The following is a 27375-nucleotide window of genomic DNA, read 5'->3' on the forward strand; positions in this document are numbered from 1 at the left end:
CACCAGTTTTTTCTCTTGGGGTGGATAGTATTTTTTTTTTTTTTTGAATTGATTATCTTGTTTAATCCCTTCATTTTGCAGATGAGACAACTGCAACTCAGACCATTTAAGGGACTTACATCATGTAGGAAGTTTTTTTTTTTTTTTTTTTTTGTGTGTGTGTGTGTGTGTGTGTGTGTGTGTGTGTATGTGTGTGTGTCTGTGTGTGTGTGTCTGTGTGTTATTTTGTTTTTTATTAATTTTTATAATTATAACATTTTCTTTAACAGTATATATGCACAGGTAAATTTTTTTTTTTTTTTTACAACATTATCCCTTGTACTCCCTTCTGTTCCGAATTTTTCCCCTCCTTCCGTCCACCCTCTCCCCTAGATGGCAGGCATTCCCATACATATAAAATATCTTATAGTACATCTTAGATATAATATATATGTACAGAACCGAATTTTGTTGTTGTTGTTGTTGCAAAGGAAGAATTATATTCAGAAGGTAAAAATAATCTGGGAAGAGAAACAAAACAAAACAAAACAAAAACAAAAACAAAAACAATGCTCACAGTTTACACTCATTTCCCAGTGTTCCTTTTCTGGATGTAGCTGATTCTGTCCATCATTGATCAATTGGAATTGGATTAGCTCTTCTCTATGTTGAAGAGATCCACTTCCATCAGAATACATCCTCATACAGTATCATTGTTGAAGTGTATAATGATACCCTAGTTCTGCTCGTTTCACTCAGCATCAGTAAATGCAAGTCTCTCCAAGCCTCTCTGTATTCTTCCTGTTGGTCATTTCTTACAGAACAATAATATTCCATAACATTCATATACCATAATTTACCCAACCATTCTCCAATTGATAGACATCCATTCATCTTCCAGTTTCTAGCCACTATGAAAAGGGCTGCCACAAACATTTTGGAACATATAGGTCCCTTTCCCTTCTTTAGTATTTCCTTGGGATATAAGCCCAGTAGTAGCACTGCTGGGTCAAAGGGTATGCACATTTTGATAACTTTTTGGGCATAATTCCAGATTGCTCTCCACAATGGTTGGATTCTTTCACAACTCCACCAACAATGCATCAGTGTCCCAGTTTTCCCACAGCCCCTCCAACATTCATCGTTATTTGTTCCTGTCATTTTAGCCAATCTGACAGGTGTGTAATGATATCTCAGAGTTGTCTTAATTTGCATTTCTCTGATCAATAGTGATTTGGAACACTCTTTCATATGAGTGGAAATAGTTTTAATTTCATCGTCTGAAAATTGCCTATTCATATCCTTTGACCATTTATCAATTGGAAAATGGCTTGATTTCTTATAAATTAAAGTCAATTCTCCATATATTTTGGAAATGAGAACCTTTAACTGTAAAAATGTTTTCCCAATTTGTCACTTCCCTTCTAATCTTGTTTGCATTGGTTTTGTTTGTGCAGAAACTTTTTAATTTAGTGTAATCAAAATTTTCTATTTTGTGATCAATAATGGTCTCTAGTTCTCCCTTGGACACAAAATCGTTCCTCCTCCACAAATCCGAAAGGTAAACCATCCCATGTTCCTCCAATTTATTTATGATTTCGTTCTTTATGCCTAAATCTTGGACCCAGTTTGATCTTATCTTATTATGTGATGTTAAATGTGGGTCCATGCCTAGTTTCTGCCATACTAATTTCCAGTTTTCCCAGCAGTTTTTGTCAAATAATGAATTCTTATCCCAAAATTTGGGATCTTTGGGTTTGTCAAACACTAGATTGCTATTTTTATTTACTATCTTGCCCTGTGAACCTAACCTATGCCACTGATCAACTAGTCTATTCCTTAGCCAATACCAAATGCTTTTGGTGACTGTTGCTTTATAATATAGTTCTAGATCAGGTACAGCTAAACCACCTTCACTTATTTTTTTTTTCCTTACTTCCCTTAAAATTCTCAACCTTTTGTTGTTCCATATGAATTCTGTTGTTATTTTTTCTAGGTCATTAAAATAGTTTCTTGGGAGTCTAATTGGTATAGCACTAAATAAATAGATTAGTTTATGGAGTATTGTCATCTTAATTATATTCACTGGGCCTATCCAAGAGCACTGAATGTCTTTCCAATTATTTAAATCGGACTTTATTTTTGTGGCAAGTGTTTTGTAATTTTGCTCATATAATTCCTGACTCTCCTTTGGTAAATATATTCCCAAATATTTTATACTATCGATCGTTATTTTTAATGGAATTTCTCTTTGTATCTCTTGCTGTTCGATTGTGTTGGTAATGTATAAAAATGCTGAGGATTTATGTGGATTTATTTTGTATCCTGCAACTTTGCTAAAATTCTGAATTATTTCTAATAGCTTTTTAGCAGAGTCTTTGGGGTTCTCTAAGTATACCATCATGTCATCTGCAAAGAGTGATAATTTGATTTCCTCATTTCCTACTCTAATTCCTTGAATCTCTTTCTTGGCTCTTATTGCTGAGGCTAGAGTTTCTAGTACTATATTGAATAGTAATGGTGATGGTGGGCAACCTTGTTTCACTCCTGATCTTACAGGGCAAGGTTCTAGTTTATCGCCATTACATATGATGTTTACTGAAGTTTTTAAATATATGCTTGTTATTATTTTAAGGAATAATTAATAATAATAATAAGTTAAAGTCAATTCTCTGTATATTTTGGAGATGAAGCCTTTATCAGAACCTTTAACTGTAAAAATGTTTTCCCAATTTGTCACTTCCCTTCTAATCTTGTTTGCATTGGTTTTGTTTGTGCAGAAACTTTTAAATTTAATTTATTCCTATATTCTCAAGCATTTTTAATAGGAATGGATGTTGGATTTTATCAAATGCTTTTTCTGCATCTATTGAGATGATCATATGGTTTTTATTAATTTGATTATTAATATGGTCAATTATACTAATAGTTTTCCTAATATTAAACCAGCCCTGCATTCCTGGTATAAATCCCACTTGGTCATAGTGTATTATCCTGGGGATGATTTTCTGAAGTTTTTTTTGCTAATATCTTGTTTAAGATTTTATCATCAATATTCATTAAGGAAATTGGTCTATCGTTTTCTTTCTCAGTTTTTGATCTACCTGGTTTAGGTATCAGTACCATGTCTGTGTCATAAAAGGAATTTGGTAGGACTCCTTAAATCCCTATTTTTTTCAAATAGTTTATATAGCATTGGAGTTAGATGTTCTTTAAATGTTTGATAGAATTCACATGTAAATCCATCTGGTCCTGGGGATTTTTTCTTAGGAAGTTGATTAATAGCTTGTTCTATTTCTTTTTCTGAGATGGGACTATTTAGACTACTTACTTCTTCCTCTGTTAATCTGGGCAAGCTATATTTTTGAAGGTATTCTTCTATTTCATTTAAGTTATCGAATTGATTGGCACAAAGTTGAGAAAATAGCTCCTAACTATTGTTCTAATTTCCTCTTCATTAGTGGTGATTTCTCCCTTTTCATTTTCAAGACTAACAATTGGCTTTTTCTCTTTCTTTTTTTTTTTAATCAGGTTTACTAAGGGTTTGTCTATTTTGTTGGTTTTTTCATTATTTTTTTATTTTTTAAATTAATCCAATAGTTTTTTTTACTTTCAATTTTATTAGTCTCAACTTTTATTTTTTGAATTTCAAGTTTTGTGTTTGTCTGGGAGTTTTTAATTTGTTCCTTTTCTAGCAATTTATCTGTAAGCCCAATTCCTTGGCCCTCTCTTTCTCTATTTTATGCAAGTAGGCCTGTAGAGGTATAAAACTTCCCCTTATTACTGCTTTGGCTATATCCCACACATTTTGGTATGATGTCTCATTATTGTCATTTTCTTGGATGAAGTTATTATGTCTATGATTTGCTGTTTTACCCAATCATTCTTTAGTATAAGATAATTTAGTTTCCAATTATTTTTTTTAGTCTATTTTTCCCTGGCTTTTTATTAAATGTAATTTTGATTGCATTGTGGTCTGAAAAGGATGCATTTACTATTTCTGCCTTACTGCATTTGATTTTGAGGTTTTTATGCCCTAGTATATGATCAATTTTTGTATAGGTTCCATGAACTGCTGAGAAGAAAGTATACTCCTTTCTGTCTCCATTTAGCTTTCCCCAAAGATCTATCATATCAAACTTTTCTAGTATTCTATTTACCTCTTTGGCTTCTTTCTTATTTATTTTGTTGTTTAACTTATGTAATTCTGATAGTGCAAAGTTGAGATCTCCCACAATTATAGTTTTGCTGTCTATTTCTTCTTGCAGCTCTCTTAATTTCTCTTTTAAGAATTTAGATGCCACACCACTTGGTGCATATATGTTTAATATTGATACTGTTTCATTATCTATGCTATCCTTTAGCAGGATATAATGCCCTTCCTTATATCTTTTAATTAGATCAATTTTTGTTTATGCTTGATCTGAGATGAGGATGGCTACTCCTGCTTTTTTGGCTTTGCCTGAAGCATATTAGATTCTGCTCCTCCCTTTTACTTTTAGTTTGAATGTATCACCCTGTTTCATGTGTGTTTCCTGTAAACAACATATAGTAGGATTCTGACTTTTAATCCAGTCTGCTAACTGCTTCCTCTTTATGAGGCAGTTTGCCCCAATCACATTTATGGTTAGAATGACTAGTTCTATATTGCTTGCCATCCTATCAATCCCTGCTTATGCTTTTCCCCTTTCCTTCCCTCTTACCCCCCTACCCAGTATTAAACTTGTGAACACCACTTGCTTTTCACAGCCCTCCCTTTTTAGTATCCCTCCCCCCATTTTAAAGTTCCTCACTTATTTTACCTCTTTTCCTCACAATTTCTGTATTCCCTTCCCCTTAGCTTACTCCTTCCCTCTCACTTTTCAATGAAGTGGAAGAAGTTTCACCATAAATCGAATATGTCTATTGATACACACTATGTTCATCTCCCTCCTTTCTTTCTCTCAGATATAATAGGTTACCTTTGCCTCTTCATGAGATGTAGTACCACAACTTTACACTTTTTTATGATATAATTTCCTTTCCACCTCTAATTTCTAGGACAAATTATACATATGTTCTTTACATATTTTTTTGGCAGAAGTATAGTTCTCAAGATTTCTTTTTACCTTTTTAGAAATCTCTTGAGTTCTGTATTTGAAGATCAAACATTTTATGTAGGTCTGGTTTTTTCATCAAGAATAGATGGAATTCATTTATTTCGTTAAATGTCCTTCTTCCCTGGAAAATGATGCTCATTCTTGCTGGGTAAGTTATTCTTGGCTGTATACCAAGTTCCTTAGCCTTTTGGAATATCATGTTCCAGGCCCTTCATTCTTTTAATATCGATGCTGCTAGATCCTGGGTTATCCTTATTGTGGCTCCTCCATATCTCAATTGATTTTTTCTAGCAGCTTCCAATATCTTTTCCTTTGTCTGATGGTTCTTGAACTTGGCCACTATATTTCTTGGCGTTTTGATTTTAGGGTCCCTTTCAGTAGGTGACTGATGAATTTTTTCAATGTCTATTTTACCCTCTGTTTCCAAAACATCTGAGCAGTTCTCTTTGATAATTTCCTCGAAAATAATGTCCAAGCTCTTTTTTTCCTCACATTTTTCAGGGAGTCTGATTATTCTCAAATTGTCTCTCCTGGATCTGTTTTCCAGGTCTGTTGTCTTTCTAATAATGTCCTTGACATTCTTTTCACTTGTTTCAATTCTCTGCTTTTTACTTTACTTGACTTTATTTGACTACCTCTTGGTTTCTCTTTGAGTCATTCATTTCTACTTGTTGGAGTCTAATTTTCAATGATGTATTTTCTTCACTCCTTTTTTAAATATCTTTTTGTAATTTTCCAATTGTGTTTTTAAGTGAGTTTTTTTCTTCTATGGAATTTTTTTCTATTTTATTTTTTAGAGAGCTGATTTCTTTATCCAGCTCACTAATCCTGTTTTCCTTAGAGTTGTTTACCTTTTCTAATTCACTAATTTTATTTATCAATGATTTGATCTCTTTATCCACTCTGGATAACTTCTCCAGGCTCTCTTTCCAAGCTTCCCTTTCCTTTACCCATTTCTCTTCTAGCTCTCTTGTGAGAGCCTTTTTGATTTCCTCTATGAGATTCTTTTGTATTGAGGAGCAGATCATATCCCCCTTAGGGGATTCCTCTGGGGACAGTCTGTTTTTAGTCTCCTCAATATTTGAAGTCTACTCTCTCTCCATACAGAAGCTGTCAATGGTTAAAGCCCTTTTGAATTTTTTGTTCTTTTTGTCAAGAGCGGAATCGAAGAAAACAAATTGACAAGAGAAGCAACTGGTATGTTTTGGGGGGATGGGGGCTGAATGGTGTGAATGGGCTTCCTCTACAGACTGAGGGTAGGTCAGCAGAGAGCCACTTAACAGGACAGTGATGGCTGCACTGGGTGTGTGCTCTGAGGCTCTGAGAACTCGGAGTCACTCCAGGTGGGGGTTGGGGGTGGCCGGTTCCAAGAGAGATGCTAGCTTTCCGGGGTTTTAACCTTTACCTCCGGTGTTTATACCCTCTCTGCTGCTCCTGGCTTTCTGTGAAGACAGAACATCCACACTGGGGTAAAAGCCTTTTTGCAGAAACGGCAGAGATTATACCCCTCCCCCCTCTGGTTTGTGCCCTCAGTCTGTGCCCAATCTGTTCGACCCTCCCCCGAGCAAACACAAACTTTTTCTGGCGAATTTCAAGGATGTCATCTCTTGGTGATTATTTGTGGGTTTCTTTCCCGGTCAAGCATTAACTCTGAGGCTTGTCATGAAGTAAGTCCTGAGAGAAAACACGGAGCTCAAGCAGCTGTCTGCCTCCACGCCACCATCTTGGCTGGAAGTCGGGGTGGATAGTATTTTTGTCATCATTAAATCCTATAGAATTCTGTTGGATCTTTGTGTAGCTAAGAATAATTAAATAATTCGCCATTGATCATTATACAATATTGTGATTACTGTGTAAAATGTGCTCCTGGTTCTCTTCATTTTATTCTACATCTGTCCATGTACATCATTACTTGTTTTTCTGAGAGCATACTGTTTGTTATTTCTTATAATAGTCTTTCATCACCATCATATCTCACAACTTGATAAGCCATTTCCCAAATGATAAGTATTCCCTCAATTTCCAATATTTGCCATCACTGAAAGGGCTATAATAAATATTTCTATTCTCATAGATCCATTCCCCTCCTTTAAAAAAATCTCTTTATGATACAGCTGTAGTAGTATTTCTCTGGTTCAAAGGATGGGCATAGTTCCAAATTGCCCAGAATAATTGAATCAATTTATATAATATTAGAATTAATTATTGTATAAATATTTGGTAGAATTCAGTGGGAAAGCTATCTGGTCTCTTTTGTTTTCATCTTAGGGGATCCACTTATGGCTTATTCAGGTTTTTTTTTTTTCTTGAATAAGTTATTTATTTTTCTATTTTCTACATTGTTATTCTGGGCAACTCCCATTTTTTATAAATATTTAATTCATTTATTTGGATTGTAATTTTTATTGGCATATTATTGGGAAAATGTTCCTAATAAGTATTTTTATTCTTCTTTACTGGGTGTTAATTAATACTTTTCATTTAAGAATTTGGATCATATATAATTTGGTGCAAATCTGTTTAGTATTACTATTATTTCATTGCCTCATTGTCTATAGTAACTTTTAGCAAGATATTTCCATGATTCTCTCTTTTAATTAGGTCTATTTTTACTCTTGCTTTGTATGAAATCATGATTGCTAGCCTTGCTTTTATTAATTTCAGCTGAAGCGTAATAGATTCTGCTCCAGTCTTTTCTTCTCCTTCTTCTTCCTTCTTCTTCTTCTTTGTTCTTCTTCCTCAAAATTGGTGTTAAGTGACCTGCCCAGGGTTGTTAAGTGTTTGAGGCCAGATTTGAACTTAGGTCCTCATGACTTCAGGGCTGGTGCTCTATCCACTGTGCCACCTAGCTGCCCCTTGTATGATTCTTTTATGTAAAATAATTTCCCCCATTCTCCTTCTTTCTTTCATCGCCTTTCCCATTTCCTCCACTTTTTGAGGTCATTATAACTTAATGACTATAAACAACTCAAAATCATATCTTATTTGACAATTTTCCGTCTACCTATCCTAATAGTGATAAAATTCTTGGAGTTATATGTATCATCTTACCATGAAGCTGGGTTTTTCTGGAGGTCTTGGAGCAGCCTTCCTTTCAGTAGAATAATCATCATGAAAATAGACAGGTGTTAAAGTCCAAATCCTTTATTATCTCTGTTACAATCTAGTTTCCTTGCCTGGAGCCTGGGCTAGCTTTCTTAGAGGCCTTCAGAGTCTTGGTTTTAGTGAAAAACCTAAGGAGGAGAGCCTACTACCACAGTGGTGTGAGATGGAGTGAATGAATCTACCTTTCTGTTCCCATTAGCTTGTGCTTCAGTCTCCAGTCCTCTTGTTTTCTCTGGCTCTTCTATGAGCCTCTAGCTCCCCCAGGAGAGGCACCAGGAGCCTGACCGAAGATGGAATGAATCTCTCTCTCTCTCTTTCTCTCTCTCTCTCTCTCTCTCTCTCTCTCTCTCTCTCTCTCTCTCTCTCTCTCTCTTTCTCTTCTTGGTTCTGAGAGCTTGAGTTCCCGCCTCCAGTCTGCTTGTCTTCTCTGGCTCTGAATGAGTCTGGCTCTTAGTCCCCGCTTATATTCTCTACACTGAGTATAAACCAATCTTATATCACTAGGAAAACATTATTTGTTGTAAGATTACATCAGTCATACTGAACTTAGAACTATTAATCATCAATAACCATTATCTCATCAATTCCACTGACTTAACACCTTGTAAGAATCCTTGTTTTAAGTACAAGCGTTCTGGCCCATAACATAAAGCAATGCCAAATGTTAAAGTTAGTAAATCACTTATGATTTATTTTCATATTTAACTTTTTATGCTGTGAGTCTTTTGTTTGAATGTAAATTCTATATTTCAGCTCTTGTCTTTTCTCTACTTCATTAAATTCTCTACTTCATTACATATCCATTTTTTCTCCTTAAAGGATTACAATCAGTTTTACTGAATTAGATTGTCATTTCTTGTATTCCTAGCTCCTTTGCATTACAGGATCACAATCTTCTGTGATCCTGAAGATCTGATTTCTTGCTATTTGAATTGTTTATTTCCAAATACTTGAAAATTTTTCTTTGTGACCTGAGAGCTTTGGAATGTAGCTATATTATTTCTGGGAGTTTTCATTTTTTTTAATATTTTTCAGATGGTTAATGATTTTTTCATTTTTTTTTTGCCCTCTTGTTCTAAGATTTTGGGATGATTTTTCTTGATAATTTTTTGAAAAATGAGGTCTAGGATCTTTTTTTTTAAATGATGACTTTTTGGCAATCCAATACTTAAGGTATTTCTCCCCAGTCTGTTTTCCAAGAAAGTTATTCTGATGAGATATTTCATGTTTTTTGTTTTAAAGTATTCTTTAGATTTTGTTTGGTTGTTTTTCAATGACTTGTGACATCATTAGCTTCTATTTGCCAAATTCTAATTTTTAGGGAATTTTTTTTCAGTGAGCTTTTGTATCTCTTTTTTCATTTGGCGAATTTTACTTTTTAAAAGTTTTTTCATCAGTGAAATTTAGTATCCTTTTTGCCATTTATGCAATTCTTTTTAAGAATTTTTCTTTAATGATATTTTGTGCTTCTTTTACTATTGAGCCAATATTTTTTAAGGTGTTATTTTTTCAGTGTATTTTGTGCCTCATTTAGTGCGTTGTTAAATCTATTTTCATAATTTTCTTGCATTACTCTCATTAATTTTCCCAGTTTTTCTTCTATCATTCTGACTCTAACTTACTTTTAAAATTTATTTTCTACTCTTTCTTCAGCTCTTTTAGGCTTCTTTTGGGAGTTCTTAATTCTTTTTCTTTTGGGTTTTCCTAGGGCATATTTTCATATTATCTGTTTCTGAATTTAAGTTTTGATCTTCTCTGTCACTATTATATATTTTATGGTTATTTTCTTTTGTTTCATTGTTTTCTCATATTCCCAGCCTATTTTTTTACTTTCAAATTTATGCTAAAGTTGATCTTTACTAAGATAGATAAGGAAATTACTATTGTGGACTTCCAATTTTATAATTCTGCTGTTTTCATAGTAAGTTCTGGGAATTTTATTAGTTTCTAGTGTTTTCAAGGTAGTATGGTCACAGCTCTCTTGGTCTGTGCTCTATGTTTGTCACCCACTCTGCTCCCTTGTGACCACTCTTCTATGCCCTACAACTGATACCCAGAATTGGGAATGTGCATTGAAGTTGCCAAAGTTTCTCCTACTCCTAGTGCTAGGACAGAATCATACTGTAATATATTTTTTGCCATGTATGGTCTGATAACTCCTGAGTTAGTTGCTGCTACTGCTTTTGAATCAGATGTTGCTGCTTTTGTATCTTTATTTAAGAAGTATAGATAGTGTTGCAATCCTGTGCAGTTAGGTTCAGACCTTACATTCTGGTCTTCTAAGTTGTCTTGGACTGGGAAAATGGCCTCACCTTAATCTTTTTGGATATATAATTCCATATTTTAATTTGAAGCATTATTTTAAATTGTTTGGAGGACACTATTGGGAGAACTCAGCTATACTGCTTCCTCCACTCTACATTCTTGTCTCTTACCCCAAGTGGTGGGGCTAGGGGAGTTGAGTTGAAGATGATGGGAATAAGGGAGAGATTAGCAGAGAAGGGAGAGAAAATGGGAGAATTCAGAATCTTTGTCATGAGAAGACCAATAGGATGGCAGTTTATCATTGAGGAATGAATTTGGGAAAGTTATAATAATTTTTAAGACTTCTACCTTAAGGTGGAGAATTAGCTGGAAAGGAGAAAGGTGAAATACTCATCTAGGACCAGACTTAAATAAGATCATTAGAGGAGCTGGATTTTGTAAGAAATCACAGAGGGGGCTGGGAGAAGACCATAATGGAATGGCTGGTTCAGGAAAGCTAGCATGCCAACAAGCTCCACTGCTTTCCTAGCAGGTGCTTTCCTCTTTACCCAACAGCCTCAGGCAACTTCAGACAGATTTCTTTCCTTCCCTATTTGTTTCTATTCACTAATGGCAAAGCAGAATAAAATACATGGCTTTCTTTCAACCAGTGAATATTGCTTCAAAGCTTTAAAGATAATGTTTCACTAATATATGGAATAAAGCAATTACGTGTCTTATATTTTTAAAATCAGATTTGAAATTCAGATTTTTGTCAAATTTTAAATTTCAGTGATATAGGAATTTTCAAAAAGTAAACTTCTCTATCAAGATAGGAATACATATCGACCCTACAATATATTGTTTTCATAAGAATCCTCTTTCAATGAAAGACTATGGACTTTCCTTAGGCCACAACATTACAGGAAGATCTTAAACCCAGCAGTGCTGATTTCAAGGCTGTCTAGTAAATATACTGCCTCTCATTATTTTAATCTTTAAAGCAGTTCAGCTATTAAATTGAATATTAGGATCATCTTCCTGGAGTACAAACTAGAGCAACAGCTACAATAGGTCTTCATTTAAAAGGTCTCTATTAGGGATGTAAGGGTCCTTTATTTGGTATGCAAAGCCCTTCATAATTCACACCCTTCTCTCCAATTTTTAATCTTTGAATTTATATGCTCCCCACATAAATAACCTCTGTAAAACATGGTGCCCAGGAAAAAAAAATACAATATTCCAGATTTGGTCTTACCTGGGCAGAATACAGGAAATACCCTCTATTATTTGAGAGACTTTCCAACTCTATAAATGTAGCATTAGGGCATATAATAATTTTGAACTATCAAAATTTTAATTAATTTTCATATGCATTCTCATTTAGTATCATGCCCTCAATCTTTTCCTGCAATGTACACACTAAAGGTTAACACAATAAAGCTTTTAAAAAATTATTTACTTAAAAGTTATAACCACAAACACAAAAACTTACTCTCTTTAACACAAGGGAAGCATAATCCTTCTTTTCAGCAAAACTTCAGTCTCTGGGAAAGTGAAGGGGAATAGGTTCATAACTTAGCTGTGTTCTCACAGAGCACAGCTCCACTTCCAAGTCCAAAGCTCCCTTCCCAGTTTCAGTGATAGACACTTTTACTTCTCAGGCTTCCCATGCTGCCCTGGTTGGCTATCAGGCTCTACAGGCCTCTCTGGTATCATCCTGCTGATCATTTCTTCTAGAATAATAATATCCCATAATACTCATATACCATAACTTATTCAGCCATTCTCAGTTTCTAGTTTCTTGCCACTACAAAAAGGTCTGCCACAAACATTTTTACATATGTGGGTCGCTTTCTTGAGGGCCTAATTTCAAGGATTAGAGAGGTGATTAGTCTTTCTTGCTTAGTCTTCAACATTTAGCAGCATATACTTCTTAAGTGGGTAGTGGTATAGTAAACATTAAAGCTATACCAGTGAGAGGAAAAAAGAATATCTAAATTACAGCTCACATATATTCCAATGACATTGAACAATGAAGGCAGTACAGTCAGCTTATTTTTAGGTAAAAAGTGAATAAGGCACTGTGAAATCTGCAGAAGTCTCCTTAGGTATTTCCTCAGGCTTATAGAGTTTTCTTCCTTCTATTCTCATTGTCTAAAAGTAATTCAGAGTGCTAATATTCATGTGAGGGATTATAAGATAAATCTTTAGCACAAATGCAATTTGAGGTGAATCATTCTTGCCAATACAGAGCTTGCAAACTCTGTATCTTGTGTCTCCATCAGCAAAGTCTTACTTCATAATCTTTACCTTAAGTTTTAAGAAAACCAATTTGTTAAGACATAATGTCTGTGTTTAGGGACAGTCTTTTCTGAATTTATAATTGCTACTTTGGACAATTTGGTCTTGCCACACATTTGACAGTTTTTTATTTTTAATTTGTTTTATTTTTAATTAATTAAAATTACTTATATTATATTATATATTATAATTATATTAACAGATTATATTTAATTAATTTAATTCATTTATTAATATATACCTGGAATTGTGTTATGTGCTTTACAAATATTTCATTTAAACTTCACAACAATCCTGTGATACAAATGCTAATATTATCCCCATTTTTCATCTGAGGAAATTAAGGTAGACAGCGATTAAATGATTTCCCCAGACGCACAGAGCCAATAAATTTCTGAGATCAGATTTGACAGGTCTTCTTTTTTGAGATCCACAAACTACTATGCCATCTGGATATTTCATAGACACTTATGACTGTCATCTAGAAGAGAGGCCTTTATTTATTTTAATTAACTTAAAGAAAAAGAAAACATTGAAAAACTTCAGAGCTCTGAATAATTCAATGACCAAATGTGTCTTCAGCCAATTGATGGAGAATCAGGCTTTTTATCTCTTATCACTGAATTGGTAGACTCTAGTATAGATTAGATGATGTTTAATATGTTTAATTTCTTCCTTACTAAGAATCTTTATATTAGTATCACCATGAATTTTGACATAATATATAGGGCACAGGTAGCTTTCAAAAGACAAATAAGGATATTCTCATAGCTCTACAGTTTTGTGATTCTACATACATATCTAGCTTTTCCCTATTATTACACTGCACTTAGGCTAGGAAAGTTAATATCCATCACCCTCTCATTTCTATGCCATTATGGTACTATCCCATTTTTTCTTAATTAAACTTTGTTACTCCCCCACATTTACTTTATTCCATAATATTTAGAGAATATTGCTCAGCCTTCAGGTTAATGGTAGGCCTACTTGACTATCAATCTAGCTGGATGGAAGATGGAAGAGGAATTCTATACTTCCAGCATATTGTTAGTGCTCCACATATGATAGAAAACAAATGTTAGTTTGTTTTTAATGTTGTTTGGGTCCAATAAGTATTCTCATCTGTAAAATGGGAATGATTGCCCTGTTATAAGAATTTCAAACAAAGTGCTTTTGTAAATCTTAAAACTTTATATGTTTTATTTTTTCAAAGTCTTGGAATTTGAGATGGAAATGACCTCAGTAACTAGTTCTCATAATTTGTACTTTAAAGGAATATTCACTATAATATAGTTGAAAAGTGGTGGTTCAGTATCTACTTAGTAACTTCAAAGAGGGGAAACCTACCACCTATTGGAGAAAATGCTACATTCTGAGACAGTTCTGATCATCAGAGAGTTTTTCTCATATACAATTTAAATTTATCACTTTTCATTTTATATTCCTCATATTTTTCCTTTTAAGCCAAACAAAAAAAATCTAATTTTTCCTCCACATGACAGTTCTTTAATATTTGAAGATAGTTGTCATGATTCCTCAAGTCTTTTTTTCTCTAGGGTAAAGTTCTTTCAAAATCTCATATGACATGGACATTGACATTGTTCCATTCTTTATTTAAATTATCAATGTCCCTCTAAGCTGAGGTACATAGGATAATACACAGTACTTCTGAGGTTACCTGACTGAAGTGGTGTAAAATGGAACTATCTTTTCCTTCTTTTGTGTATGATGTTCTTTATAATGCATTCTACATCTTGTGTACTTTTTTGGCTATAGCAACACATAGCTGAATGATATTGCGCTTGTAAGATGTTAATTTTTTTTTCCTTTCAGGAAAATTGTCCAACAATGTTTCCTTCATCTTGTAACTTCGATATGAATTTTTTTGTGCTGAAGTGTAAGAATTCATTCATATTGAGTTTCATCTTATTAAATTCTGTTCAACACTTTATACTAAAGATTCTTATAGTATAGCAGTCTGGTAAAATCTATGGAACCCTTTCCCAAAATAGTGCTTTAATATAAAAAATTCCAAAAATTATGAAAAGCTATGTTATATTGAAATATAGTTATCAAAGTAGGTTTTTAAAAATTCATAAACTTCCTGCTTTAGCTTATCAAAATATTTTGGATCTTTACTCTGTTAATCCAGTTCACATCAAATCTTGCATTTCTTTATCAAATTTACCAATAAATATCCTCAATAGCATAAAGCATAGAGCTAAGCATATAACATGAGGACCTTCTGCCACTTAAATATTAATTTATATAAATTTATATATGACCTATATGAATTCCTTAAGATCAATAGCTGTGAGAATCTGATACATAGAACTCTTTTGTGACTATTTCCTTAATTATGACTACTAGAAAAACTGAATTTTCACTTTTCATTATGTGGTAGAGGAATCATTTAACACAAAAATCCTACTTTGGATCAGCGACCTTCGGATATGTCAAATATATCTTAAAGTGAATCTGAGTGCTCACTTTGGCAGCATCAGTACAAATTGGAATGATAAGATTAGCATGGCCCCTGTGCAAAGATAACACAAATTCAATGGAACTTTCTATAGTTTTCAAGGTGACAATGGATACTGGGGTCATGAGAATTATTAAGAACTGAGATAGGTCTTCTTGCAAGAATGATTTTTCTCTTAAATGACTGTTAGTGAATCAGCTGATATGCTTGATGATCTCATGGACAACAGGAAAGGAAAAAAAAACTACTTAATAATTGAGTTCAATACTGCCAACTATACTTATTTTGAGAACTACAGATAGGTGATTCATCCTGCAAGTCGACACTCTTACTACAAGAAGTTCAACCCTAAAAAATATGACATAAAGATGACATCACTGGGGAACCTTTGATTTGTATATTCAGATGATAACAAAATTGTTTTGTAAACAACTTGAAATTGTATTGCACTCAGAGTCTCCCAGATAAAGTCATACAATAAGCTAGGGATTAATTCTGCCATGAACACTTCTCAGTTTACAGATATGGTGTCATCTAGCATCCTGGCAGCTATCCCCAAGGTGACTTGAGAGGAAACTGAGGGACAGAAAAGTTAAGTGACTCATCCAAGATTATATAAGTATCAAATGACTGCAGGCCAGACAAGACCACACCTTGGTGGACAAAATTCAAAGCAAAAGTCTGAACTTTTAAATGCTAGGTAAAATGAAGGGTTGGTGAGGAACAAAAAGGAACAAGATTATTGGGGAGAGATTGTTTCAGTAGATTATTGTTTTTCCCAATTCCATTGGGAAGATTTATAAACAGTAGTTAGTTGGCAGATGGTATGTTAGGGAAGGACAGTTATACATTTTTAAAGCTTCCAAGGTAAAGGTTTTGAGGAAGAAAAGGAAATATTAATCCCACAATTATCTTTCATCTAGGAATATAATTATAGTTGAAAAGCTATTGGCCTAAGACACCAGTTGACATTTATGACATCTGAGCTTGCCAGATGGGGAGAATGGCCATTCCCCCATTGTCTCCAATCAATACCTTGTAACTGGATAGGTTTTGGCTATATATATATATATATATATACATATATATATATATATATATTTTTTTTTTTTCCCTTTAGTAGAGTACAAATTCAGAGAGGAGTGAGCCTTTTTGTTTTTTCTCTTTGTATCACTAATGCCTAGCAATGCAATGATCTGGCACAGAGTAGCAACTCATTAAATGCTGCTGAACTGAATTGAAATGATTCTCATGCCTATAATCTTCACTTTTTTTCAGATTTCTTTGCTTGATACTATATAGATACAACCTAAAGAAATTACTTCTTCACACTGTATTTATTCATTACAGCAGTTACATGTTGAATTATTTTACATTATAGTTGTAATGTTAAAAATCCCACATTCTATCTACCACTCATTTTTCTGGTGTTTGGGGGACTTCTTACGTTTGTGACATGAATGCAAAAGGTAAGAAAGCAAATCCTTTGCTATGGAACAATAGTTGCCCCGTATTCTAGCAAAGCAAACTAGCCAGAAGCTGTATCTTTTTGTATCTTCAAAAAAATAGTTTGAGCAACAGTGGGATGGTTTTCTGAGTATGGTTGCATAGGTGTATGCTGAAAATAAATATGATATGCTAGAATTCATATTTTTAAAAACACTATTTCTATAGCTAACATCATCCTGGTCTCCCAATCAGGACTTGTCAGAGGCCTGTAGCCTCAGATACCACTGTGCTACATTTACCTGAAATAATTTTGTTTTCTTCAAGTAGAATGGAATTATTGATGTCTAAGTGAATAGAAAAGAATTTAGAAAACTCATTCAGTTGTTAGTGCCTTTTGGACAAAAAATCTTCACTGATCTCCCTGATTTGCTTTACTCTACACCTCAGAACTCAAACTGCTAACCTCTTGGAAAAAGACTTTTCCCTAAGTAATTCCCAAAAAAGAGGAATATAAACTAGAGCCACAAGAAATCCCCCCAGACCACTGATGCCTTAGGATTATATTGACTGTGGAAAAAGAGAGAGAAAAGACAGGGAGATCTGCATTCTATTTTTACCAACCATAGTGCAAAAAAAGCTTTAAAAATTGAAAATAGAAACATACACCAAAAATGTGATTCTTCTGAAACTCATAAAGAAGAATTCAGACAATTATCAAATGTAATGCTCTCTTCTCTAAAGTATAATGTTGACTATGAGCAGGTTTCTGGAGGCAGTCTTAGTTTCAGTTCAGTTTCAATAATCACCCAGAATGCAGCCAGGAGTTAAAGTCCAGATCCTTTATTTTCTCCTTCAAAGTCTTTCCTGGGCCTGGTTAGCTTTCTTAGAGGCCTATCTCTCTCCTTAGTTCTGACAGCTCTCTCCAAATGTCTCCAGCCAGCACAAAGGTGAAAGTTGGAATGAATCTTGACTCCTCCTCCCAAAAAGAGGGCTTGTGGGATTCTGACTTGTGAATCTCCTTGCTCTCTAAATATGCTCTCTAAAAGTGTGAATTTCTTTAAAGGTGTGAACCAAGTATATATACACATATTCACATATACATATATATGTCTGTGTTTTAATGTAGTGTGTGTGTGTAAATAAGGATATCAATATAGAGTAAGTAGTTATGATACTAGGATAGGAACTATATTAACTTTTTCGCTTTATGTGTCTAGCACCTATCCTAGACACATAAAGCGAAAAAGTTAATATAGTTCCTTACCTTAAGAAACTTTTATGTGACTCTATCCAAATAATTATGCTCCTATGCCATGATTTACTGGTAAAAGGCAGATAGTATAGCAGTTAGAGTTGCAAAAGTAAGAGAATAATGGATAAGAAAGAAAGGAATGAATTCTGGGAGCTGATAGAAGGGAGGACAGATTGAGAAACACAGGAGTAAGAAGTATAATATTTTATGGGCAGGGTGTGCATGTATGTGTGTGTGTGTGTGTATGTGTGTGTGGATGTGCACATGTGAGAAAGAGGGGAGAGGGAAATATGAGAAAATACTATTGAGGGAAATAAAAAAGTTAGTAATCATAACTGTGAAAAAATTACAAGTTTCTCTGCTAACAGCCTCATTTCTCAAATATCTAGAAAACTGAGTTAAATTTATAAAAATAAATATTCCTTGATAAACAATAAAATAATATGAAGAAGCAATTTTAAAAGTAATAAAAGCTATCTAAAATTGTGGGAAAGAACTATAAGTTTAGTAAAAGAGTCTGTATTAAGAAAAGTTGTATGTGTTTGGATTCACTCCTATAAATGACGATCTCAGACTCAACTGAAAATTAAAGTAAGGTTTTAATCAAATAGGACAAGGTATAGACAGTTTAGATTTGCATAAAAAAAAACAAATAGAAAAAAGAACAATTAACAATATGACAATTATAGCAGATAGAGGAAGAGAAATACATCACCAATTCAAGGGAACCTCAAAAACTCAAATGGCTGGGATCCCCGTTTCAGCCTCAATCAACTTAAATTGTGTAAAGATTTTCCCAGGCTAAGCGTCCTTCCCACAGGTGAAGCTCAACTATGGTATAGGATTCGGGCTTTTTATATGTTTTTAAAAACTTATCTATATATTCATGTTGACTCATTCCAAACCTTTGAAGCTTGACATGTTTCCTTATCAATTGCACATGCACAGGGAGGAAGCCATCCAGCCCTAAGCATAAGCATTTCCAAGAATGGCTAGTTCCTGCTATCTATTGTCAAGGACATACAGAGTTTATGGAATGGTCAAGTTCCTATAATTTAGAAGCTCAGGCCTGTTAGATTTGAGTGAGCATATAATTCTAATATGAAATCTTAATTTCTTATTCAGAGTCCCTGATTCAAAAGGGATGGACACTCTACTCACTTTATTTGCATAATTCTAAATTGCTTTCAAAAGTGGTAGTACAATTTTATTGCTCTATTAGCAATGTATTACAACTTCTTTAAAATGTGTTGTAATTTTTTTGTTATATTTGATAGTTTGCAAGGAGAGAGGTGAAACTGAAGGTTATTTTAATTTGCATTTTTATTAGTGATTTGGAGCATTTTATGTAGTTGTAAATATTTTGAAGTTCCTCTTTTGAGAACTATTTGTTTATATATTTGACCATTTATCTATGGGGAATGACTATTAATTATATACATATACAGTCACAAACATGTGGCTCTTTATAGCAACCTTGAGAGGTAGGTTCGATTATTACCTCCATTTTACAGATGAGAAAACTGAGACAAACAGTTTAAGTGGCTTGCCCAGTCTACAGCTAATAAGTGAGGTCAAATTTGAACTCAGGTATTCCTAATTCCAGGACATTTTGCACTGTGGCAGGACTCTTTCTCCCATAGCATGTTTATTATGCAGCTTTCCATTGATCTATACCCTTTCTTATTAATCTTTTTTAATTTTTTTAAAAAAATACATGTGCCTGGAAATCTTTTCTTTGTCTTTATGCTCTCCCTCTCATCCAGGAGTCATTTACTTCTGGGGTTAAAACGTGCACATTCTGCCTCCTACTCCCCCAGGACAAAAATATTACATACACTAAATTCCCCTCTCTTCAGGTAATGCAAGGTCCTCATCTCCCTTCACTCTCTCTTCACTCATGCGGTGGTCCTCAAACTTTTTAAATAGGGGGCCAGTTCACTGTCCCTTAGACTGTTGGAGGGCTGGACTATAGTAAAAACAAAAATTCACACTCTGCTCCACCCCTCAGCCCATTTGCCATAACCCGGTGGGCCACATAAACGTCCTCAGCAGGCCGCATCTGGCCCGCGGGCCAAAGTTTGAGAACCCCTGATAGGAATAGTCATCATTGACTCTCACTCCCACCACCAAAGAAAGGTCATATTCCTTTCATTTTTCTTTATGCTTTAAATTTCATTTAATTTGTAATTTATTTTTTCCTTGATTGCATGCAAATTTTTCCTCACTCCCTCCTTGTGAAGGCAAGCAATTTGATTACACATGTGCAATCCTTAAACACATTTTAATATTAGCCACACTGTGAAAGAAAACAGATAAAATCCTCTAGAAAATTAAAGGAAGTTTTTAAAAATTATGTTTTGATTGGCATTCAGGTTCCATTATTTTTCTCTTGAGATTGATAGAATTTTCATCATAAGTCCTTCACAATGCTCTTGGACTATTGTATTGTTGAGAATAGCAAGTCATCTTCATACCATCATGTCATCTACCATGAGTGATGGTTTGCTTCAATTTCTTATTGCCATAGCTAGCATTTCTAGAAAACTTATTGAATAATAGTTATGACAATGGACATCCTTGTTTCATTTCTGATGTGATGAAAAGCCTTCTAGTTTATCCTCAAAACAGACAATGCTTGTTGTCTTTAGATAACTACTATTTATCATTTCAAGAAAAGCTCCCCTGCCAAGTTTTCTAATGCGTTTTGTCAAATGATTTTTTCTGCATCTATTGCATTAATTATGTGATTTTTGTTGGTATTATTAATCGATAATAGAAATCATGTTGATAATTTTTCTAATATTGATATCATGTTGACATTTTTTCTAATATTGAGCTAACTATGTATTCCTGATATCTCACTTGCCATTATGTATAATTTTAATAATATATTGTTGTAATCTCCTGTTAAAATTATATTTAAATGTTTTATGCCAGTATTTTTAGAGAAGTTGGTCTATAGGTTTCTTTTTGTGGTTTTGCTCTTCCTGGTTTGGATATCAGCACCATATTTATGTCATAAAAGGAATTTTGTAAGACCCTTTTGTCTATTTTTATAATTAGTTTATTTAGAAGTAGAATTAATTGTTTTCTAAAGTTTGGCAAAATTAACTTGTGAATGCATTTAGTTGTAGGGATTTTTTTTTCTTATAAGCCTAATATTTTATTTATTTATTGACCTACTTATTTATTTCTTTTATTATAGCTTTTCATTTACAAGATATATTCATTGGTAATTTTGCAGCATTGATAATTACAAAAACTTTTGTTGCAGGTTTTCCCCTCCTTCCCCCCACCCCCTCTCCCAGATGGCAGGTTGACCAATACATATAAGATATGTTAAAGTATAAGTTAAACACATTATATGTATACATGTCCATACAGTTATTTTGCTGTACAAAAAGACTCAGACTTTGAAATAGTGTACAATTAACCTGTGAAGGAAATAAAAAATGGAAGTGGACAAAAATAGAGGGATTGGGGAATCTATGTAGTGGTTTATAGTCATCTCCCAGAGTTCTTTCACTTCATTTCATTGGTTCAATTCATTACTACTCTACTGAAACTGCAAATCCTACTTTCCTGGGAGTTCTTTACCTTTTCCAATTCACAAATTCTGTTTTCCTGTACTTCCTGGGAGTTTTCCAATTCACATTTCAGGAAGTTGTTACTCTCTTGCATAGCTTCTATTTTTTTTCCCCCATTTTTCTTTTAGTTGTCTTTTAAGATTTTTTACAGTTTCTTCTAGGAGAGCCTTGTGTGATGGGGCCAGGTTACATGCCCCTTTGGGGTATTGTCTGGAGACTATCTGCTATTAGTCTCCTTGAGGTTGAAAACTTGCTCTCTTTCTGTACAGAAGCTATGTATTGTCGTTTTGATTTTTTTACTCATTTTTTTTAAAGCCTATATTTTCTGCCTTCAGGGCAAGGAGCTTCTTCTGCAGAGCAGGGATAGGTATATGGACAGTAGCTATCCTGCCAATGGGCTGCAAAGAGCAGCTGAGTTGTGGGTTTGCTCTGGGAAAAGCTCCACACTGTAAGTGACTCTGGCCTGGGTGCCATAGGCCGAGTTGTAGAAGTGCCCTGTGAGGAGCCCTGCTGTGAGGATTAGTGACTGTCTTGGGGTTAGAGTCTGAGCAGTGAAAGTGTCACTCCCCCCCAAAAAAAAGCCTGCTTTGGGTATTAACAGTTGCCCTGCCTTGCTTGGCACCAGAAATGTCTCTGCCTGAGGAGCACAGTCATGCTGTAGAAATTCTGTTGCCCCAGGCTGCCCCCCAATGTGAAGATTAGAGGCTGACCCAGGCTGTGCCCCCTTGCTGTGTGGATTTGTGATTGCCCCTGTGAAAGCCCCTGCTGTAGAATGCTGCTGCACAGCTGTGTTGTGGTCTGTGCTAGTTCGTTCACTTCCATTTTTGGGTGGGTATAGCCAGATCCTGTTAAGTTCTGGCATTTTTTAGAGTACCCCCTACCTTTAACTTTAATTTCTCTGCTGGTCTACTGCTTTGCAACCAAAGCAGAACAGCTCAATCTATGGTAGAATCCTCTCTGTAAATTTTCCAACCACAGAGATTACCACTGCCTCCAGTCTGCTCCAGATGCTAGCTTCTGGTTCTATCCCAGCTTGTGGTCTGCTCCCACCTCCTCAGGACAAACCTTTTCTGGTGATCTTTCAGATTATCTTCAGCTGGTAAGTTGTTGTGCTTCCAATCTTCGTGAATTTTACCAGTCAAGCGCTATTTTGAGGCTGATTTTAATAATTATTAATGAGGGTATGAGAGAAGCTCAGAAAGTTGCATGTGCCTTCTCCATCTTGGCTTCACCACCCCCCTCCCCTGATTTTTTTTTTTTTTTTAGGGAACCTGTTTATTCCTTGTTCAATTTTTTTTTCTAAAATTGGGTTAAGTATTCTATTTCCTCTTCTGTTAATCTGTAGTGTGTGTGTGTGTGTGTGTGTGTGTGTGTGTGTGTGTGTGTGTGTGTGTGTGTGCATGCGCGCATGCATCTATACTTTGGATGATCAGAATTATTGGAATATAATTGGGCAAAAAAAGCTCCTAAGAATTGCTTTACTCTCATCATCTTTGGTGTGAATTTACTATTTCCATTTTTGATAATTCTAATTTGGTTTTCTTTTTTAAATCAAATTAATGGCTTATGTTTTTATTGGTTCTATCATAAACCCAGCTCCTCTTTAAATGTATTCATTCAATGTTTTCTTACCTTCAATTTTATTAATCTCTCCTTTGATTTTCAGGATTTCCAATTTGGTATTTAATTTTTGCTTTTTAAGTAGTTTTTTCTAGTTTTGTTAATTGCAGTTATAATTTGTTGATCTGATCATTCTTTACATTATTGTCATAAACATTTAGAAACATAATATTTCCCCCAAGGTACTTTGGCTGCATCCATAAATTTTGGTATGTTATCTCACTGTTGTCATTCCCATCTTATTTTATCACCATTTCCTGTTCTTTGGGGGCTATTTCTTAAACTGTTTCAACTTTCTCGCATGCTGGACAGTTCTTAGTTTACTAATCTAGGTTCCTGCATTGGGTGACTTCAGGGTGATTGAACTGGTATCAGTTTCATCCTGTATATTCTAATGGTAGAAAAGCTTTGTTGATATAACATTCACAGTTCGATATAAACATGGTGTCTTATCTTGGTGAGTTGTTCTAATCTCTCCATTCTCTGATTCTCTGGCTTGACACCAATGGTTTAGAGCCCACTTTTCCTGTAACCAGAACTTGAAGCCCCTGAGAAGTCTTTGCTTCTGAAAGATTTGAGGCTCAAGATATTTTTGCAGCCTGCAGTTGAGGTTTTGAAGATATTGGAAGGAGGGAGGAGATACTGAAATATAGGGTTGTGTTTTTTTATAAACTTATATTGTGTCCTTAGGTTGTCTAATAGAGCCTCCTTGCTGTTAATGTGGGAGGTGAAGGAGGGGAAGTGAGCTCAAGAAAAGATAACATATTTGTGAGATTTTTTTAAACCTTCTTTTGGATTTTGGTGTCCTAGACCCTAAGACAGCTGAAGTTGCTTTGTTTGTTGCACATAATTCCTGTTTCAAATATATTTGGATAAGATAAAACATCTGGTCTACCATCTTATTGCTTATGTGACCCAGAAGTCTCTGAGAATAGAAAGTTGAGGATGATACATGAGTTCTGACCCTAGGTGTGTGTGTATTACATGATAACATCTTTTTTTAAAATAGTTTTTATTTACCAGATATATGCATGGGTAATTTTACAACATTGACAATTGCCAAACCTTTTGTTCTAATTTTTCCCCTCCTTCCCCTACCCAGATGGCAGGTTGACTAATACGTGTTAAATATGTTAAAGTATAAATAAAATAAAATAAAATAAAATAAAATATATATGTCCAAACAGTTGTTTTGCTGTACAAAAAGAATTGGACTTTAAAATAGTGTACAATTAGCCTGTGAAGGAAATCCAAAATGCAGGTGGACAAAATAGAGGGATTGGGAATGCTATGTAGTGGTTCATAGTCATCTCCCAGAGTTCTTTTGCTGGGTGTAGCTGGTTCAGTTCATTACTGCTCTATTGGAACTGATTTGGCTCATCTCATTGTTGAAAATGGCCACATCCATCAGAATTGATCATCATATAGTATTGTTGTTGAAATATATAATGATCTCTGGTCCTTCTCATATCACTCAGCATCAGTTTATGTAATTCTCTCCAGGCCTTTCTGAAATCATCCTGCTGGTCATTTCTTACAGAACAATAATATTCCATAATATTTATATACTACAATTTATTCAGCCATTTTCCAATTGATGGGCATCCACTTAGTTTCCAGTTTCTGGCCACTACAAAGAGGGCTGCCACAAACATTCTTGCACATACAGGTCCCTTTCCCTCATTTAAGATCTATTTGGGATATAATCCCAGTAGAAATACTGCTGGGTCAAAGGGTATGCACAGTTTGACAGCTTTTTGAGCGTAGTTCCAAATTGCTCTCCAGAATGGCTGGATGTATTCACAATTCCACCAACAATTTATAAGTTTCCCTGTTTTCCCACAGCCCCTCCAACATTCTGCATTATCTTTCTCTGTCATTCTAGCCAATCTGACAGGTGTGTAGTGATATCTCAGAGTTGTCTTAATTTGCATTTCTCTGATTAATAATGACTTGGAGAATCTTTTCATATGGCTAAAAATAGTTTCAATTCTTCAATTAGAATCGTCTGTTCATATCCTTTGACCACTTATGATAACACTATCTTATAGGGAAATTTTGGATGATATTGGGAAAGGGATTGAATGAAAGATGTTTGGGAATGCTAAGCCAGAAATTCAATTCAGTTTGGTTAGATTACATCAAAATAAGTAATGTGTAATAAGGCTAAGAAAATCTAATTGAGTAATTTTGCATTGATTGCCTAAAGAGGCAAGCTAAGTAACATGAATGATCTCCTAAATTCAAAAGGAAGCAAATTTTATTAAGCAGGGAAGTAACATTCATGATTTTCAAGGAAGGGAAAATATAACTCAAGATGGAACACCTATGCTCAAGAATACAAAAAAGGATAAGGATACATCAAATATATTTATAAGGAGTTATTATGCCATTAGAATTAGAATGACACATAAGCAAAGGGAAGATAAGATGGATTGTGTCAAAAGTTCCTGAAATATGAATTAAGAAAAAAGACCATCACATGCACCAATTCAGTAGTATCTTTATCTTTGAGAGAACAATATAAATAGAATAATGGGAGAAAAAGTCAGAGAAATGAGTTGGAAATGAAATGTATCAGTGTTTAAGATTTTATAAGGAAATTGAAAATATCATCTGCTTTGCAAATCCTTGGGCAGTTATTGGTTCAATTTTTTTTTCACCATTGTATTCAGTTAGCAGCCATTTAATAAAATCTTACTAAATGAATAAATGGGGGAATATACCATAGTGAAGTAAAAGCTTTTTTAAAGAATGAGGGAGATCTTGACTTGTTCATAAGCAATATAGGAAGAAATCTTTGGAGAAGAAGACAATGAAGAGAAAACCATGAGAATAATGACTGAGATAAGCAGCACGACAAAATAGCATCAAAGATTTTAGAAACAAAAAGGTGTTCATCCTCTAAAGCAAAAAAAAGTAAATTAAAAGTAGAAAATGGGATATGAAGAAGAAAGTTTTTGAAGTGTGAAGTAGCTGATTCCAGGAACCTTCAATAATTATCATTGATTTTAAAAAGGAATTTTTTTCAGGTAACACATTTTTTTTCTCCTCGTTCTATATCCTCATTTTGAAAAAAAATTCTTCTAATAAATTTCCATAATGGTGTAAAATGAATTTCCACAATAAATGGTTTTGACTTTCTCAATAAAAAGAAAATGAGCTTTCATACCAATAGAGTAAGGATTTATATTGGTGTTGGTGATTTTAGGAAAGATGATAATAAATACTAGCTGATTTTTACACAGTGCTATAAGTTTTTAAAATTTTTTTTATTAATTTCATAATTATAACTTTTTTTGACAGTATATATGCATGGGTACTTTTTTTACAACATTATCCTTTGCACTCACTTCTATTCTGAATTTTCCCTCATTCTCTCCACCCTCTCCCCTAGATGGCAGACAGTCCCATACATGTTTAATGTGTTATAGTATATCCTAGATACAATATATGTGTGCAGAACTGAATTTCTTGTTGCACAGGAAGAATTGGATTCAGAAGGTAAAGATAACCTGGGAAGAAAAACAAAAATGCAAACAATTTACACTCATTTCCCAGTGTTCCTTCTCTAGGTGTAGCTGATTCTGTCCATTATATCTTCTCTTTGTTAAAGATATCCACTTCCATCAGAATACATCCTCATACAGTATTGTTGTTGAAGTGTATAATGATATCCTGGTTCTGCTCATTTCACTCAGCATCAGTTCATGTAAGTCTCTCAATCCTCTCTGTATTCATCCTGCTGGCCATTTCTTATAGAACAATAATATCCATAGAATTTATATACCATAAACATTCTCCAATTGATGGGCATCCATTCATTTTCCAGTTTCTAGCCACTACAAAAAGGGCTGTCACAAATATTTTGGCATATACAGGTCCCTTTCCCTTCTTTAGTATTTCTTTAGGATATAAGCCCAGTAGTAGCACTGCTGGATCAAAGGGTATGCACAGTTTGATAACTTTTTGGGCATATTTCTAGATTACTCTCCAGAATGGTTGGATTCTTTCACAACTCCACCAACAATGTATCAGTGTCCCAGTTTTCCCACAGCCCTTCCAACATTCATCCTTACTTTTTCCTGTCATCTTAGTGCTATAACTTTTAAAAGTATTTTATGTAATATAATCTCATTTGTATCTCATGTTAACTTATAATTATATTTATTTTTAGATGATGAAATTTAAATTTATTTTAGGAGCAGGATTTGAATCAATGTCTCCTAAACCTTTACAACTAGTGCTTTT

General features: G+C 34.3%; 1 protein-coding gene and 1 pseudogene across 3 annotated transcripts in view; both read left to right on the forward strand.

The window, feature by feature from the left end:
- Positions 1-27375, forward strand: part of GRID2 (glutamate ionotropic receptor delta type subunit 2) — a 1921766-nt gene that overhangs the window by 205934 nt on the left and 1688457 nt on the right. The window lies entirely within an intron of this gene.
- On the forward strand, positions 15216-15311 carry LOC141548145 (U6 spliceosomal RNA; annotated as a pseudogene).

The sequence above is a fragment of the Sminthopsis crassicaudata genome, chromosome 6, assembly GCF_048593235.1.
Source record: "Sminthopsis crassicaudata isolate SCR6 chromosome 6, ASM4859323v1, whole genome shotgun sequence".
In the NCBI taxonomy this organism is placed as follows: Eukaryota; Metazoa; Chordata; class Mammalia; order Dasyuromorphia; family Dasyuridae; genus Sminthopsis; species Sminthopsis crassicaudata.